The sequence below is a fragment of the Lissotriton vulgaris genome, chromosome 1_1 (genome assembly GCF_964263255.1).
Source record: "Lissotriton vulgaris chromosome 1_1, aLisVul1.2, whole genome shotgun sequence".
In the NCBI taxonomy this organism is placed as follows: Eukaryota; Metazoa; Chordata; class Amphibia; order Caudata; family Salamandridae; genus Lissotriton; species Lissotriton vulgaris.
This window is the reverse complement of record NC_141685.1, coordinates 1040570964-1040590690: the sequence shown is the minus strand read 5'-3', so window position 1 is coordinate 1040590690 and position 19727 is coordinate 1040570964.

Here is a 19727-nt window from a genome sequence, read left to right as displayed (position 1 = left end):
GGATGGTGAGATCTTGGTTCTGGGGAGTGTTTATGCCCCCGCCTTTTTCCTGGAGGCTGGCAGAGAAATTTATGATTCTGTGGGCGGATATACCAGAAGGCCTAGCGGTTGTCGGAGGGGATTGGAATGATGTGATGGACGTGGCCAGAGATGGTGGAGGTCCGGGGGTGTATCTGAAACTCGCCTCCCTACTAAATTATACTCCTTCGTGATGAGCCTGGATTGGGTTGACCCCTGGCACAGAATGCACAGTAGTACACAGGGCTACACATATCTCTCGTCAGTTCATGGTTCCTTTTCCCGCCTAGATTATCTATTTGTTCCGCAGGTCTTTGACAATAGGGTGACGGTGGCGGACATTCTCCCGCGGGGACTTTCTGATCACTCTCCGGCTGCAATTACTGTGCGAGCGGGGGGGACTGTGGGCCTTTCCGTTGGCACCTCGCAGTCTGGAACCTCCAGAAGGAGGATTACGGAGTCTGAATGGACAATGCCATTGATTAATATCTAGATGCTAATTTGGGTTCGGTCCCGGGGGCTGGGACTCTTTGGGGGCCTTGAAGACCACTATTCAGGGGGTGGACATCTCACTTTGCGCTGCTGCCCGACATTTGAGTTGAGAGGCCCTGGTCCACGCGGAAGCTACTATTCTGGAGTTGGAGGCACGCAGCAGGGAAGAGGGAGGGCGATCGGCTCAACATCAGTTACTTTTAGCGCAGCAGGAATATTCTCGTATTCTTTTGGATGAGGCTCGTCAGGCTTGGCTGGCCACTCGTAGTAGAATCTACCAGTGGGGCGACACATCTAGCAAAATGTTGGATTGGCTGTGCCAGGGTTCGCTTCGCCCCCAGCCCCTCCCGGGTAACGTAGGGTTGGATGGGCTATCTTTGTCTGGCGCATCGGATATTGCACGTAGCTTTGCGAAATATTATGCTCAGCTATATACCCCCACGGAATGCCTCCAGGCGGAATTCATTGACTGTTTCCTGGACGATCTTCCTCTGAAGGCACTTCCAGATGAAGTTCGGGAAGAACTGGAGGACCCACATACTGATGAGGAACTGGGGGCGGCCCTGTGGGAGCTGAACTTGGGCAAGACCCCTGGCCCTAATGGCTTTCCATGCCAATTTTTTAAGAAATATTTTCGGCAGCTGAGGCCCCACTATTGCAGGGTAGTGGAGGAAGCCAGGGACCGGGGATGTCTGCCCAGTGACTGGAGGAACGCGGAGATAGTGGTCTTCCACAAGCCTGATAGACAGCCGGAACACCACGCCTCGTATCACCCTATTTCCCTCCTGAATGTAGAGGCTAAGATATTAGCTAAGGCATTGGCGAACCGCCTCCGCCCTCACATAGCTCTACTTGTGCATCCGAACTAGGCTGGGTTCATGCCTCAGCGTGCCACTAGCCATAATATCAAGGGGGCTCATGTGGCGGTCGCGACGGTCCAGGGATTGGGAGAGCGGGCAGCGCTTCTGCTGGCGGATATGGACAGGAGGTTCGACTCCCTGATTTGAGTTTATTCATTAGCGTTCCTGCAGTGGCTGATTTTCAGACCCCTTTTCTTGTCCTACCTAACCCTGTACAGTGACTTGACGGCATCGGTGCATGTTGCGGGTTTCGTTTCTTCAGGCTTTTCCATTGAGCGGCGCACCAGGCAGGGGTGTCCGCTTTCCCTGTACCTTTTTGCTTCCATGCAGATTGTGTTTCAGCTTTGGAGGCAGGCTCTGCGGAGGATGGGCTGGTGGAATAAGCTGACTCGGGAGACCCCACTTTGGCACAATGGCCGTTTCCCGCAGTTGCTGAATCGCTCCGTGTTTTGTGACTGGGACAACATTGGGATTTACACTCTGGGGGATGTCATGCGGGGCATGATTTTAAAATCCTTTCAGGATATCCAGAAGGATTTCCAGATGCCAAAGACCCAATTCTTCAAATATTTACAATTTAGACATGCTATCTCCCCCAGCTTGGAGGGTCTCGACTCATTGCCGGATTTTAGCCCAGTAGAGGCTAAGGTATTCATGGGAGATCTCCTAGACCATAAGATGTCCAAAATCTATCAATCCCTGGTTACGCATTGTTCCCCCTTCATGCAGCGTCTGCGAGAGGCCTGGGAGGGAGATGTGGATCAGATGGAGGAAGAGGACTGGACAGAGGCCTAGGCCTCCCCGCATGGGATGGCTATTGCGGTAAGCCTGCGACTGATTCAATATAAATACCTTCATAGGGTCTATTTTACAAGGGTTAGACTCTGGAGGGCGGGCTTGGTGGCTTCCCCGGTGTGTCTTTGTTGGGGTACAAGGAGGGGACCCTGCTACACACTATTTGGCACTGCACAGGGCTCGCACGATTTTGGAGGGGGGTCCTGGCCTGCCTCTCTGAGGTACTGGAGTGGGAGCTTCCTAGCTCACCGAAACTTGTCCTCCTTCATGTGATGGAAGGGCTCGGATAGCATCTATAAGCGCCACCTTATGCTCCTAGGCTTCACCTTAGCAGAGAGAGATATAGCTAGAGCCTGGAAGGCGGTGATGACTCCCTCGGTCTCGACCTGGAAAAAAGGTCTGGAATTCTGTATGGGTCTCGAGATTCCCATTTTTGAAGCTAGAGGGTGCCCCATAAGCATTATAAGATCTGGAGGCGCTGGGCGGATTGTCGATGCTTGGAATTGGAGTCGCCGCAGGGGTCCGGAGCCGGGACCTGGAGTGACCTGTTGGCCTCCCCCGTAGTCTACATTCTCTCATGGGTTGCCCTTACTTTATGGCAGGATCCGATATTGGGCTTTTATATAGAGCAGTGGCAGTCTGGTTTAGAGATATGCTTTTCAGGAAAAAGGAGATGCTACATTGGGGTGGGAAGGGAGGGGGGATGTTGAGTGTTTGCAGGGGTCAATTTTATCTGTATAGCCTTTCATATTATCCTAGTAAAATGGTCAAAGTCGATTTCTTTTGTATCATTCATGCAGCAGCTGTCTCTGGGAATCAGAGGCCTATGTGTTATTTTGATAAATAAATAAAATCTGTTTTCAAAAAAAGTACACTACATACAACATATACCACAACAATAAAAACATCATAAATAATCTCAGCCACCATAAAACATTTCATCACCAGATTCATAAAAGGACAATTAAAATGAGCTTCAACTATTAGCTAGATAAAAATGTCTCTATAAGTTCTCTGGAGGGGGCGAACAAGCCGATTTTTCCTTTTCACATGTTATACAGCGAGAGTCCTCAGGTAGAAAGGCAAACATTAAAACAAAGTTCATCTGTTCATAAGGAAACAAACCGAAGTACTAAACATAAAAATGTGCAATAATAACAGTTTCCTGGGGGTCATTCAGCATCTGCAGGTATAATAGTGCCGGCCTGACCTGAGTAAAGCCTTTTCCCTTTAAAATAGGTACTAAATACTTTCTACCCATATCATTAAAATTATCACAAAACATTGTAAAGTGCATAGTGTCTGAGTGGAGAAATTATCACAGGTACATGGGCCAAAGATCAATCACCATACTCCACCCCTGCGGATAGGCCAGTAGACAATGCAAAACGTTAAGACGGAATCTGATTAGGGCTTAGTGACAATTTTCAGATAGGGTTCTGTCAATAGAGATGTTTTTAACAAGAGGAATGCTCTCACCGTGGGTTTCAATATCTGTTTCGTTATCTCACTCACCTCTGTCTCTAAATATATAGTGTTTAAAAAATGTTTTTTAGCCCATGGAAGATCCTCTTTCCTAATGTTTTCTGGGGAAGCGAAGAGTTCGGGCGTCCTAGTTTCTTTAAAATCATTTTTACATATTGTAGCCACAGGATGCTACTTTCTCTCTCCAAGGATACACAATCCCGGGCAATCTCTCGGTTCAGTACCAATTCTGGATTGATCCAGATCGTTAGCCAGCATGCAACTGGGGCCAGACCAATCAGGTGAGAGACAAAGCCAATGCCTAGTTCTTGATGGGTAATGTACGTGGGGTGGATTGAGGAACCGACAACAGGTTCCTTCGAAACTTATTTTCCACTATTTGTAACCCCTCTACCGGCTTATAACCCCAAATTGCAGACCAATACTTCGCAATGGCAATACATTTGGATCTGCAGATATTAAGCATAGCTTCAATTGGCTTGGACCCCAGTCGCTGCGAAAAACCAAGAACGGCTGCTGTAGATCTTGCCATATCCCGGTCCCAGAATGCTTATTTCAGGTTCAAGGAAGACATGGCTTGGCAGTTTGGGCTGGACTGTTCCCATGAGGCACAGGGTCAAAACTGATTAGCATATAGCTGTGTCTGAACTGGGGTGGCGAAGTGAGCTAAAGAACGATGATAGATTCAACCCACATCTGTGACTTAGGGTGAGTGTCTGAAAAGTTTCAGCGCTCCGTCCATCATCTCCTTGTGTTTGCCCTAAGTTGGCAGGGTATGCCCAGACGAGGGTCCCTTCCTTACTTTGCCACTGGATTCAAGATAGCCTGGCTGATGAGGGCTGTTAGCCCGAAACTGGTCCCAGGATGCTTATTTCCGGTCCATGGAAAACATGGCTTGGCAGTTCAGGCGGACTGTCCCCATGAGACACATGGTCAAGACTGATTTGCATATAGCAGTGCCTGAACTGGGGTGGCGAAGTGAGCTAAAGAACAATGATGGATTCAACCCAGATCTGTGAGTGGGAGTGAGTGTCTGAAAAGTTTCAGCGCTTCGTCCATCATCTCCTTGTGTTTGCGTAGATCTTGCCATGGCATGCTTTTTAGCTTTCTGATAAGGTACCCACGAACCCCTCTCATCAAACAGTACCCCCAAATAGGTAAAGAGGTCACCCTAGACAATTCTGCGCCTTCGCAATAAAAAATTTTACGCTTTTTTGGTCTCTGTCCCATGATCATCATATGCGATTTAGCTATGTTAACATTTAGATCCAAAGATCGCATGAAGACCCCAAAACAATTCAAGAGTCTCTGGAGCCCCACTGCTTTGCGTGCTAGCAATACTGCGTCAACCGTGTATAAAAGGGCAGGGAAAGCCCAGACCTCTACACAGGTAATATCTTGGCAGGCGAAACACAGGGAGGTGTCATGGTTGTTTATATATAAAGTAAAAATAAGGGGAGTTAAAATACAACCCTGTCTGACACCTCTACCAACACAAAAGTGCTTGGTTGGTGCATTTACCACTCTGGTCGAATCTCACCCTGGCAAAGAAGGTCCCTGGGTAGGTCTGCCAGGGAGTTGACAATGCAGTGATCCAATCCCAGGTCAATGAATAATGCCCATAGTTTTGATCTATTGACTAGATCGAACACAGAGGACAGGTCCATAAAGGCCAACTGTAATGTCTCATGCTTGGCCACTGTATATTTCCCGGCTAGTAAATGCAGACTTAGACACTGGTCTAGTCTGCTCCTTCCCTTTCTAAAACCATATTGCAGATTTGACAGAACACAACTGTTGCCCAGCCATTCCGTTAGTTTGCTCAGAATCACTCTTCCTAGCACTTTTACAGCAGAATCAATCAGTGATATAGGCATACAGCAGCGTGGGTCACCTCTCTGGCCCATTTTGAAGACCAGAATAATGGAGGAGTGGGACCAAGACCTCGGGAATCCATGCTGACTAGCCACATTAAAACTTTAGTTAAAAATTTTGCCCAGAGTGTTGGATTCAATTTATATAAGTGAGCCGGGACACCGTCCAGGCCAAGAGCCTTGTTACTAGTCATTTTCGTAATTGCTAGCTTTACTTCTTTTTCAATAAAAACCAAAGTAAAAGGGCCCGTGCTTTGATCGAGGGGAGCGGGATCCCATCACTACCATGTCGTCATATGTGAGTCTGAAATGAGGGATAGGATCCGATATTATAGGAACAGTACACATAGGAACTTCCTGACTGTCCCCTTGAATTAGAAAGTAGATTAGGTACCCCCGCACCCCGGTCCTGAAGAAACGCCACTCATCCGTTAGGAGAACCAAGGCGTTAAACATGCCAACCTTATAAACAAAGACTATCCCTTCACACTTCACAATTCGAGCTGTAGCAAGTTTAATTCTCTTGCCAGTCAGGATTCTTGCAGTCTTTTGTGAGACATAGCACCAGTGTCAAGCGAATAAAATACTTTCTTGACACCTGTAGCTATTTTAAAACACCACCACACCACTCTACTCACCTCACTTTTTCCCCACTGCTTCGCCATATAGGGCCAAAATGGGGCCCGTCGGGCATTGCAGCGCCGGCCCGACAAGGATCAGCCCTATCATGTAGCATGACACCCCTTGGGGTGTGTGAGTGCCTTTGCTCCTTTGCTCCGTCTGGTTGTCCACCCTTCCGCCGCTCCTGTCCCTGGCGTTCCCTCCTCCCTCCCTCCCCTCCACTCCATGTCGTTCCCTCCCCATAGGAACTGCATACCCTTTGTGTACAGACATCTGAAATGAGAGAACCATTCATCCTCGGTGATATTACATTCCAAAGGGGAATTATTAATGCCAGAAAAAAAGGATTATTTACTATTGCACAAAATCTGGGGCTATCCTTAAGGACGTCCATGGCAAGTAAGTCATTCCAGGCTTCATATTTAATTTAATTTTTTAGGGATTCCAAGACACACTTATATGACTTTCTTAATGTGGCTTTTTAGGTTTTGTCTTGTGGAACCTGTTTCAGAGCAGCAAAAAGTTTTCGGTGTGCTTCGGTGCATTTACTGTCAAATCAACCCTTGGCTGTTTCTTTGCGATTTCTAATGGGCAAAGAAAGGCCTTTAGCTACCTGGTCACGGATTCTTTCAAAAGCAGAGAGTACTTCTGCCCCCAACTTTGTGTGATCAAGACAGAGGCTGAAGTTCTCATCAGCACTAATCCGTAGATTCTTGGAGAAAAAAGGTCCGGAATTACCTTGCTCCATTTCAGCCTACGACCCTGGTCAGATGGTTTTAAGCAGTTAACAGTAGAAGTTTACCCTTGTTTACCCTTTAAAGCAGTTTGCGGGCCCAGCAAGAGGTAGATGGAGTTGTGACCACTGTGTGTTATAAGAGACCACCTGAATTGACAATTCTGGGGAAATGAATACATAATCTATTATAGAATCCCGCCACTCGCTTTAAATGTAGGATTCCTGACCTCTCTTACATTTACACACGGTTGAACGAGAGCTATTTCAGCCAGAAGATCCTCCAAAATCTGATCTTGATGTGTGTGCTCAAAGTGCATACAAAGCCATTAGTCGGCCCCAAAAGATATGTGACATGACTATTCATAGCACATAAATTAACATTAAAATCGCCAAAGATTATTCACGAGTAAAAGGTGTTTTGCTTCTCTCTATAACCCTCTAAAAAACAGTTTAGATTACATAAATGTTTGTTTATAATATTACTATCAAAGGAATCATAAAAATTGACAATAAGTAATTTTGATGAGTGGGTAGGCGTAATTTCTATCGCTAGACAATTGAATGATCTAGAGTCCACAATACAGTGGGTACCCAGCAGTTTAAGGGAAATGAGAGTTAAAAGACCCCTCTTTGCTCTGCCTGCTGGAGAGGGCCATGCGGGCTCACCATAGGTCTGATACCCATCTAACCCAAAACTATTTCCCCTATCCCACATTTCTTGTAGGCCCACTATGTTATACTCTCTTAGGAGATCAGACCACCTAGGATCATCTCTTTTATTTCTTAGCCCTGCTATATTCCAGCTAAGAATCCTGATGTTTGAGGTATCTGCCTCACTTATGCCGACATTACTTAAACCATCCATTCTATGATTCCACTGTTGGGAGGGAGACATCAGTCAATTGTTCTTGTCCAATTGACTTAATGGGAGGAATCTGTTTGTGATCACTAGACTGCTCTCCCTCCCTTCCTCCCCTGGAAGATCTTTTAACAATGGGAATGGTGTCAGGCAATCGGGGGGTTCGGCTTAAAGGTCCCTAGTTCTTATTTATTTATTTATTTAGGTTTCTTGTAGAGCGTTAACAATCATCCCAAAGGAATATCACGGCGCTGAGATTGCTAAAGTACGGGTGCAGTGGGCATCGTTGCTTGATTTAGTCGAAGTGGGGGAAAAGGAAGGTTTTAAATTTTTTCCTAAATGCCAGGTGGCATTCTGTGAGTCGGAGGGCCACAGGCAGTTCATTCCACTTCCTTGCTGCGACGTGGGAAAAGGCTTGTTCGCCCATCCTGGCTCTTTTAACCCGGGGGATGCTAGCTTGTGCCGAAAGTTGAGAGCGGAGGTTTCTGGTGGGAGTGTAGAAGTGAATCCTGTTTCTCAGTATGAGAGGTCCTGTCTGGTGCAGTGCTCTATGAGTGATACATAACATTTTAAAAGTTGCTCTTTGCTTCATTGGCAGCCAGTGCAGATCACGCAGACAGTTTGAGGCCGAGTCGTATTTCCTTTTCATGCAGATGGCTTTGGCTGCTGCGTTCTGCACCAATTGAAGTTTGCTGAAAAGGTACTCCGCCATGCCTACGAACAAGGAGTTTCCATAGTCCAGCCTACTCATCAAGAGAGACTGAACTAGGATCCTTCTGCACTCTATTGGAACCCATGGAAAGACTCTTTTGAGCATTTTCAGGGTTGCAAAGCCTTTGCCGCATATAGTGGCTACATGAGTTTTCATGGAGAGGGAGGTGTCAATAGTTATTCCAAGGTTCTTCGCTGTTGGTGTCGGGGCAGGAGGGATACCCAGGGCTTCCGGCCACCAGGTGTCGTTCCACAGTTCAGTATGGCCTCCGAACAACAGTATCTCTGATTTGTCTGCATTTAGCTCAAGGTACTGCTTGTGCATCCAATCAGCCAAATCAGAGAGACAGTTTAGAAGCCTATCCTTGGGGTTATCCTCCTCATCCAAAATTACAGTAAGTTGGGTGTCATCAGCATAGGAACAGATTTCAACACCCCATCTTCTGCCAATTTCAGCGAGGGAAGACACGAAAACATTAAACAGGGTAGGACTTAGCGAGGCCCCTTGCGGGACCCCGTATTTGATAATCCGGCGAGGGGATGAGAAATTGCCCAGGTGCACTGATTGTGATCTTTCCGATAGGAAAGACCGCAGCCATCCCAGTGCTCTGTCCCTGATGCCCCTGGATGCCATTCTTAGTCTGGACATCGGACACGCCCTCACTTAGTCAGAAACAAAATTCCCCAGCTCTCTTCTACTGGGAGCCTGCTGCCCATTGGGTGGTGGATAAAAACAATGAAGTCTCCCTCTACTTGTTCTGGCCTGAAACCCACCCAGCCAACTTGTCGAGCCATAATGATGTGGGTGGAAGCCAGGCCCCCATTGCCTGAGTACTGTTTGCACCAAAACTTGGTTTTACGTATAAGTTCCTGAGTAGATTATGCACAATTCTCTTTGAGAGGGGAGAACCTGTTAGTATAGATACCAGGGGAGTTGCCTCAGGTGGCAAGTTCAGTCTGCAGCTGTTTGGAATCCTATTGTCCGACCAATTTGCGGGAGTCTCACCCTGTCCTCCCGGTTGTTGGTTAACTACAGGTAGTTGCTCACTGGCATATTTTCAGGGCTAATTCTCCTCTCTAAACCTCGAGCCCAGCCCTGGCTTAGCTTTATCATGACACCGTATGCCCATCTGTGGCGAGGTCTGATTTTCCGGCCTCGTGCCCCCTCCCCCCCCATATGGCTTGGGGCCATATTTCATGTAGCCAATTTGCCAGACCTGTTTTTTTTTGTTTGATCTGTTTATTAAAGATTTTGTCATTGTGAACATAGATAGAAAGTGGTACATCATTTCAGAAAACACCATTCAAAGCCAGTAGGTAAATAACATGTACAAATCACATATTAGCTGTACATTGGCATAGTTACATCTGTCAAGTTTGCATGTCTAAGCTTTACACATGACATTTCTAATCCATCATATGACCTCCACCCACCTTTCAGAATAATGCACTATCACATTATAATACAATAAGACTGGATTTAAACACTACTCTTCTATAACAAAAATTCAGTACTCATGGCTTCACTCCGCCAATTCACATTGATCCAGTTATTATGCGAAACAATTGTGTATAAAACAAACCCCTAACATGGGAAGAAACTATCGGGAATGGGGTGGAAAGGGAAATAGGGCCGCAGACAGGTGTGGGAGGGAATACAGGTCTAAGGTGAACCCAAAGTGTGTCCCAGCAGCAAAAATGTAGATGCACATCCTAATATTGAGTAGAAATGACCATCCAGTGTGGGGGTGGGAAGGACTCCATCCATGCATTAATTTGAAGCACAGGTCACAGACCCAAGTAAAGAAAACACTCTACGTATCTGTTGTGGGGACGTCTGTTAGGTCGTCTGGTAGCAACAGCCCCTGTAGTACGCACAGCAATGTTCCATGTAGCTGAGATAGGGAATTTATGTAATCCCATTGTGTTCTCTCGAACAAGAGAGACCGATTCAGCCTTCGCCCAATTCAGCATGGAGAGGAACCAGGCCTTTGTCGACGGAGGCTCAGCCGCTTTCCAGCAGCGAGTGATCAGTCGCTTAGCCACAATGAAACCCAAATCCAAAAACTGGGTGGACGCTTTATGCTTTTTGGTTCTGGGGAAGATGCCAGTGATGGAAGTCTCCCATGTTTTTGATACTTCCCTGTCCGTGCACGTGGCCCACGCCCCGAACACACCCTCCCCGTAAGCCCATAAAGCGCAACAAGTCCAGAGCATATGCAGGAGATACGCATCCACCAACTTGTGCGTCCTGTCTATGGACATACCGATAAATCTTGTCTGGGGAAAGATAAGCCCTATGGACAATATAAAACTGGATCAGTCGAAAACAAGCATTTCTGGGGACCTGTTTGGAACTTTCCAGGACCACGGGCCATTCTTTCTCCGAGTAGGACCTCCCTGGGTCAGTCTCCCACTTGGCTCACAGCTGTGTTAAATCTGTTAGAGTATGTTCCCTGAAAGACTCTGTGAACCACGTCACCAAGTGGCGCCCTGTACACATAACGTGCACATATTGCATCATAAGATGCATTGGGGGTTCCTGCGCAATGTCTCCCCACCAGCGTCTCATTGCGGTCGTCCAGAGGGCATGATTTAGAAATTGACCCTGAGAAACCCCGTCCTCATCTACCACAGTTAGGAAGGGCCACAATACGCACTCTCAGTAGAGGTCCCCCATGGCGGTGATGCCTGCTCTCTCCCAGTCGATAAGGTCCGCACGCGTCCCTGTGTAGTCGGCATACCCAATAAAGGTACTGTTGGCACATACGGTGTAATGTGCCTAGTGAGAAGTAACGCCCTGCGGAAACACTTTCGCGCTGTCGATACTAGCTATGGGAGAGGCTAGTGCGAGCTATTGCAGGGGTGAAAGAGGGAAAGAATCCTGTCCTGAGAGTACAGGGGGGTCCCACTCAGCCGAGTCCGAAAGATGGAGCCCCTCTACCCATTTCGCCACCCACAGTATTTAAGACGCTAAAAAGTAGCGTTCTAAGTTGGGCAGGGCCAGCCCCCCCCTTTGAGCGAGGAATATACAACTTCACTAATGCCACCCTGCACCGTGAATTGTTCCAAACAAAATCACAGACAATCTTTTCCAGAGAGCAAAAGAAAGACACAGGTAAATGGAGCGGCAAATTAGAAAGGATACAAACAAGACTTACCCCAATGTACTCTCAGCCGGGCCAATATGCCAGATCTGTTGATCGACACACCCCTATTGTTCATGTTTATCAGTTAAGTCTCAATACACTCTAGTTTCCCCACTAACCCATTTACCAAAGTTTAAAAAGTCTAGAAATGTCTACGATAACTGTAGAAAAAAGTGTCTCCAAGCGCGTTTTAAGTAGGTTTCCATGGATTGTCTAACAGCTGGATAGAGGAGATAGTTGAAGCCTCAGTCAGATCCACTATCGTGTCTTGGGAAGGGTCTAGCTGGTGCCATGCCAGTTTTTTTTCCTCTTTTCCCCCTTTCTTTTAACTGAGGGTACAGAGAGTTGCTTGTGCGGTGGTGCTGCCTTTCAACTGGGGAGACACCCAGCCCAAGAAGATCACCCCTCAAACCCAGCTGGTCCTCAGCATTTTGAAATTCCTGCGTTAATGCTCCGACAGCAGAAGTTAAATATGAAATAATTGAAGCAGAGTTCCGGGGCACTTTAGCTTTGGATTTGCCCAAGTCTGCACTGCAAGGTTGTTTATGCTTATCCTTGTTGGTAGCTGAAAGATGGACGAAAGAGGGGTGGCCTAGCCCAGCCTCTGCCCGTCGCAGACGGGCCAGCCCTTGGCCCAGGCTTGGCCCGGGCATGCTCACGCTGTTGGGGCCCTGCGATGATTTATGCGCCTACGGGCGCAGAAAACTCGTCGGCACCTCTTGGCGCGTGGGCTATGGGGCTGAAGTCCCCAGGGACCGGTGTCAGGCAATGCAGCAAAGCGGCAGTGAGGGTTCCCGCGCTGCTGGAGCCCAGTGATGATTTATGCACCTCTGGCCGTGGAAAACTCTAGTCAGCTCCTCCTGGCGCTTGGGCTCCTGGGGGCGGAAGTCCCACAGGATTGTTGTCAGGCGAGGGAGCAAAGCGGCAGTGAGGGTTCGTAGTATATCCTGCAGAGTGGGGTCTATTGTCACGCTGTTCGCGTGGCAGCTGACTCCGTGGTTGGAGCTGAGTTCATCTCCTCCTGATCTGGCTCTTTCCTTCTGAAGGATTTGCCCATTTTCCCCCCTGGGATCAAGTTCTGACAGAGTGCTAGATGGGTAGTGCAGGGTCTGGTTTGTACGTCCCGTGCCCCTCTTGTGGCCCTAACCTCCCCGGTGCGCTAAAGGCTGTAGGCTCTGAGTTCATCGTGTTCCTGTAAGTGAGCCAAGGGGTTTGGCCCGCTGGACAGTATGTGCAGGCTTTTTTGTTTGTTATTGATTTACTTTCTTGGTTGGTCAGTCTCGCGGGCTCCCCAAAGGGCAGGGGTTCCTCCTTCCCTGGCTCAGCGGCTGGCAGCCCTCTCTCCTACCTTCCTGCTGTAGTGGCGCGGGGCTCCGCTGTCATGTCCCCGCACGTCGCTGTACAGCTCTGAGGAAGGTCTGCAAGTTCTCCCCCCCCCCCCCGGCTCAGCTCTGGTTGCAGGTCTCCTTAAGCGGAAAAATCCTGTGCGGTCCTAGGTTCTAAGTTAATTTTACTATCCCCTCAGAGCTGCGGTTGCCTTTGGCCAGGTGTCGCCATTTTGATCTGCGTGCTACCTGACTGGCTCGATTTTTATAGGATTCCGGAGACATGCAGCGAAGGTGGCACCGTGCAGCAAAGTATAATCACCTCAGCAGTGCCCAGGCTAGCTTTAGGGCCTGGATTTGTATGGAGGTGGTCAGGATGTTGCCAGATTGGGCCCGGTCGTGAGGAGCTCAACACAGTGATAGTCACACCATCTGCGTCACGCCACGCCCCCTTCTTGCAGTTCTTACTTGTCCTCTTCTTCTGGACTTGTTGAATATCAATTCCTGGCATCAGGGGTGCCTCCTAAATACTCAATTTATGGGTGTTTAATGGGAGTGACAGGTAGTAGCCAATGGGCTACTTTTCTGTAAGGTGTCCACACCCTTAATATTACCACTTCCTGTGGGAAGTGGGCATAACCCTGACCCAGTGAGCCTAATTCTGCCAAAACCAAGATGGTGAATTCTAAGGTTTTTAGTTCACATGGAGGAACACATCTCTTGACTAGCTAATGTTCTTGCTTGCCTATCCTGGTGTCAAATGGGACTGGGGCAAGGGGGTGGCATTTACCCTGTCTTAGGCACCCTTGGGTCGCATACCAAAGGCGGCAGAGGCTTTTGGAGCCTCCTGCCTAAATATGCTGACCACTAAGCCAGCTTGCTTGGAAGAGGTGACAACACCTCAAGTTGGAGCAGGCATTGCTGCTGCTCTCAGAGAGCGCAGGCTCTCATCTGCAGGGGTTCAGAAACTTGTCTGTGGTGGCAGGTAGGGCTACACCAGTCAGCCAGTGCACTAGTACTCAGTAGGTTCTTCGGGGGCACCTCTAGGTGAACCTTTGGGAGCTTGCAGTAATAAATCCATCCCTGGAATCAGTGTGGGTTGATTAATACGAGATGTTTGATACAAACCATCTCTGGTTTCAGTGAAGCCATCATGTAGCTGGGGCACTCATCAATACCAGTGTCTCATGGTTTCAAGATGTCTTCCTTATTCACTTGTCAATCATTCGGTGCTTGTATGGTGCAACTAATCACCCGTGAGGGTATCCAGGCGCTGGGCTGCAGGTTTCTGTCGAACAGCCAGGTCTTGAGTACCTACCTGAAGTCTGTCAACGAGGAAGCTGTTCAAAGGTGGAGGAGAAGGAGGGTGTTCCAGGACTTGTTGAGGTGAAAGAAGGAAGGTCTTCCAGCGCAGCAGCCGAGAATGCACGGTGTCTGTGCGAGGGCGTGGTGAGCGGAGCAGAGATTTCCGGGTGGTCGATGGAAATTCAGGTGGTGGTTTATGTATGCAGTTCCTTGGTCACGGAGGCCTTTATAGGTGTGGGTCAGAAGCTTGAATTGGCATTTCTTCTGGATGGGGAGGCAGTGGAAGTCTCTATGGTGCTAGGTAATGTGGGACCTTTTGGGCAGGTATCTAAGAATTGCAATATCTAAGAATTGACTTGCACATCACAGGGGCATATCTGCTCATGCAGATAAGTCAAACATGTAGTATAGTGTACCCAGCCCTAGGGCTGTAAGGCCTGCTTTAGGGGTGACTTAGCTATACTGCATGTTGTATCTGCAGGCATTGAGTTTCAACTTTTGAAACATATGTTTAAAACAGAAAATTAAAAGTTGGAATTTAATTCATTCGATTCATTCAGTTTTATGGCTGTGCGACTTGGTGGAACCATAGCTGGTTACCCCGTGATTTGTTGTATCTGCAGGCATGGCACACAGACGGTGTTCCATCTTGTGTCTTCACTTTTTCTGCACCATGGCACACAGCCTGCAATGGCAGTTTGCATGGTGGTGCTGGGAGGACACTTTGGGTGGCACAATACATGCTGCAGCTCTAATGGACTCTTTTTATCCTCCTTGCCCTAGGTTCCAGGGGTACATTTCACTAGGAACTTATAGGGGGCACTAAAGGTATTGCTAATTAGGGGAACAATTGCACAGTTTTAGAGAAAGAGATCTGGCACAGGGGACCTGGATAGTAGGAACCCAGTACACTTCTGTCAAAATTGCATCAGATACCAGACAAAAAGTGGAGGTGCCATGTCAAAAAGGGGCACTTTCCTGCACATGTTATAGTTACAAAATGTAATATGTTAGTTCACATTTAAAAATAAAAGGTTAAAAGTACATTAAAGTTAGTTGGAAATGTCAGTTTGGTGGATACGTCAACTTTCTCTTTTCTCCTCGGGAGTTAAGCATTGTCCTTTCACATGGCATGGCTTCTCGTTTCGAACCTATCCATTAAGCCTCATTACAATATCTTTCTTGGAAGGCCGCTTTTCTTGTACCATCATATCATTGTGCAGGGTTAACAAGATTCAAGCCTAATATTCTCATGAACCATACACAATCCTTTATAGCAATGTTGTAGTTATGAAAACTCATCAGAATTTTTCCACACTGTAGTTTCTGGTTTTCATAATAATCAAACCATTAACCCCTTCATGCTCATGACGGCTTGGTTCCGTCATAAGCACCAGTGCTCCTGTGCTTATGACGGAACCATTCTGTCATGAGGACAGGGGTCCTAAATGCCTCTGCTGCAAACAGCAGAGGGATTTCCTTTTTTGGGGGGGGAGTGGGGGGGGGGGCCTCGGGTGGTGGGGAAGAGCTTCCCCAACCTCCCAAGGCCCTTTCCTGATAGTCAATGTAATGACAATCGCGCGCATGGCTCGCTGTCGTTGCTACATTGAAAATGACACTAAAACTTAGTTTCAGTTTCAATGTTTTGGTGCACGTGGAGCTATCTCAGCCCCCGAGCACCGAAACAATTGGGAGAAGAATCATTGGAAAGGGGAGAATCTCTCCTCTCCAATGGCACTCTTCCCTAGTGGATCCCCTCTTGCGGATCGCCCCAGGAGGGCGATCCTCAAGCAGGGATCCACCCACTAGCGACCAGGGAGGGGGGAGCATTGGAATAACATAAACAGTAGTATCGACGTAGAAGTGCGGATCTTCCAGGCCTCTACTGACTATGCTAAACTTAATTGGGTTTGTTACCAACTAGCTCAGAGGTCACTGGAAACCTTCTTGACTGAATAGGAAGTGATCAGCTTCCCTGGTACAGACAAGAAGGGATTCAGTTTTCCAACAACCGTGCAACATGACAACTTTGCTCCTCAGATAAGAGTCAATCTCTAGAGACATGTGAAACAATAGACAGTTATTTTACTCAGTCAGTTGTTGTGCAGATTACTTTCACAATATGTAGAGAATAGAGAGACGGGCGTTTTCAATAAAAGGTAACATTTATGGAACAGTCTTTCTTCTCATACAAGAGAAATGAATTGCCACAATTGCAAGACTTGTTATTATAAAAAGTACGTACAGTAAAATGAGTATTGCGAAATAATACTGTAAAAGCATTGATATGGTTTCTTAGCCATACAATGGCTTAAAATGAATAAAACATATATACATTCATATATACATTAGGCTAACGTACTCAACTGGTGCTTCTAACTACGCCTACCCCAGTGTACCTGACCTAAGCCTAATACTTGGGAGGGGAGTAAGTAAGTAGCTTTAGTTAAGTTGGTTTTGCCAAGGTTTGCTTCAAGAATTCTCTCTAAGGGTTTAGTCAACACCATACCTCTGAAATAGAATGATGGAGGTCTGGTATCTCCTTCCAGGGACTCGATATCCCAGTCACTCGCAAGAGTAGGCTGGAAACGCCGGTGCTGGATTTCTCGGCAGGAGAAAAGACAGCGTCTCTCTCAGCGCGTCGAGGAAGAGGAGGGGCAGCGTCCGCGGGCAGCTTGCATCTGCTGGGCTCTTGCAGGGGGACGGCTGTTCAGCTCCTAAGTTCACCACACCATCGTTCGCTCGTTAGCAGCGATAGCAGTAGCGATAGTAGCTTCAGCGATGGTATCATCAGCAGCAGCTTCAGCGTTTGCTTAAGGCAACGTTGGAAATATTTATACCTGAAAGGTGCCTTGTTTGACGTAAGTTTTTGGACATAAGACGTCAATAAAGATGTCACTAGGAAGTGATCGTCTATCAGTGCTCATTAGAGTTCTATTACTAATCAAAACATAGCAAGCGGGGCTTTCCCAGGTTGCTGAGTTTTATCTTGTTGAAGAACTTGGAGTGTTAATCTAGGAATCTTAGATAGTGACTTCTGCTATGTCATTTGCACTAATGAGCTGCACAGGAAGTTGCAGAGGAAGCGATTCTGAAATGTGTCTCTGTTCGTGTGAGGCCAGAGACGAGTTTCTGAATATTGCATTTGATCGGTTATGCCAATATAAGGAACAAATGGATTTATAGCCGTATAGGGGCATAAAGGTCATAGGGTTGATCAGGGTCCTAGATTAGAACGCGACACCCACTCCACGAATTTATGTCCATCAAATTACTAAAACTAGAGCAATAAGATGCATGTGTAACATTGCCCACCCCAAAATACATATATGCATTTGAAGCATAGAAATCATTCAAAATTATAGCAAATGCAATCAATGAACGATTTTGCGAAAGAATTACACATGAAATATCTCTTAATACAGAAAAGAAGGGCGAGATAATTTCATCACATACAAATGCATTGCAGTAAAATGAGCTAGAGGCTGGTGTAAAGTTATTATGTCTCTAGATGTATCTAAAAATAGAAGTAGAAACTTCTGTTCTTTAGGAATAGTTTTACTTTAAGCAAAGAATTTTCGTGTCAGAAAAAGGTGAATATATATTTTTTTTAAAAGTGTTCAATTCAAAAGAATTCTTGGTGAATGGGGGAATAGAGTTCCAACGCTTTTAGCAGTTTTTGTTGTTCAAAACTGAATGTCGAATTCAGAGTTCATGGGAACGCTGTGTGTCGGAATGCTTTTCTAAAGTTATTGTTTCTGTTCGGGTGAGAACATCATATCAGACAGGCTCTCAAAGAATTGGTCTACAAAATCAGGTGACAGTTCGACCAAATTCGATAGTGCTGTAACTTGGCAGGTGTGAGAATGATTGCTGTCATCAAAGTCTGGATCAGCAATGCTCACAGAAGGTCGTACCTGGGTGATGTTCTTTTGTCACTCGCTCCACTGTTACCACCTAGTCGTAGCACAGGAGTCTCAACGAATGCCGTCATCAGGATTGGTAGCCGCTGGGGACAACACAATGCGTGAGCCGTTATCGGACTGAGCAAAGTATCGATATCCATTGGTACTGCTGATGGAAGTGCAAGACAGATGTCCAACACGCACTCATCTCCGCATAGCATACATCGAAGCACAGGTAAGATGCAGGATTGCCATATCGGTCTGAATGAAAGGAACCAGGTCATGTTTAGATCTCTCAGCCTGGCCAATCCAAGGACTCTAGTTATTCTGTCCCGGTAGCGGATTGCTAGGATTGTTTCTTCCATCCTCGTAGGAGTCAGGAGGGTCAAAAATAAAATGCCTGCTACAAGTCCCAAAAATAGGGGTATGCCGCCAAAGACTGAATGGACAAAATTAGGAATGATTCCCAGAATTGCTTTGAATGGTGTTAGCAGTCCCGTAAAAATCGTCTTAAATATGCCTGGGATGCCTATGGCACTAGACATGTTAAGAATTTGGCTAAGCATTTCTACGAAATGCACGGGGTAATTTGTTGATAAAAGGTCATGAACCTCCGTAGCTGTCCTTGCAACTAGGAGATCATACGTCTCTTTTGATGACGTGATGGGCACTGTTGTCTGCAAAAGCACAGACTTCATTTTGCTTAAAGTATCAATTCGTATAGAAGAGAAATTCAGACGAGGCCAGATGGGAGGGTCTATGTCTCCAGGGCCGCTCGGAAACAATGCTTGCATACAGCATTTGACCATGGAAGTTACGCTTACGAGATAGGCTTTTCCTGGCAAAAGGCCACAACATCTGTGATCCGTTCTTAGAATGTAACTCCCATTCGCGAGTTGCATAAAGAAAGGCTCTATCTGCGTTGCAGGTGTTACATGCTGGTGGCATGAAAGGTTGTTAGAATTACCTTCACAAGCTCCGTGTAAATTAATACCCTGGCACAAAAGTATACCGCTTAGTGAACGTTTACAGTTTTCACCACTAAGAAATACATTTTTGTTGCCGTCACTATAGCATGAATGTGTGTATGGTTATTTCCATGTTGACTTAACGTATCCTTTACCCAATCGTTCATACTGGCCAGTAGGTATGTATTCAAGGCAATTTTTAAATCGGAAAGTTGTTATCGGAATAGTGATAATTCCGTGTATTATCCATTCAATGACAGGACTTTCTGACATTGTCAAAGGTAATCTCTCAAGTTTTTCGATGCTCAGGATTGTATAGTCTGCTCCTTTCTGTGCCAAGCTGATTTGTTTATAAGTAAGGTTAAAGATGGAAAACAATGACGTTGTGTTGATTAAACGCCAAGGCACATAGCCTGAACGAAGATTTTGCAGCGTCCAGCCTAATTGTACAATAGAACGTAATTGTGTCTGGCCATGCTGTAACATTAGCAAGTCTCTGTCTATTATATCAAAGGCAGATGATACAATATTGTCCAACGAATTCTGGAGGACAGAGTCATTAACCCATTGTCCACTACAGAAAGTGATTTTTCCAAATTAATACGATCAACTTCTCGTATTTTT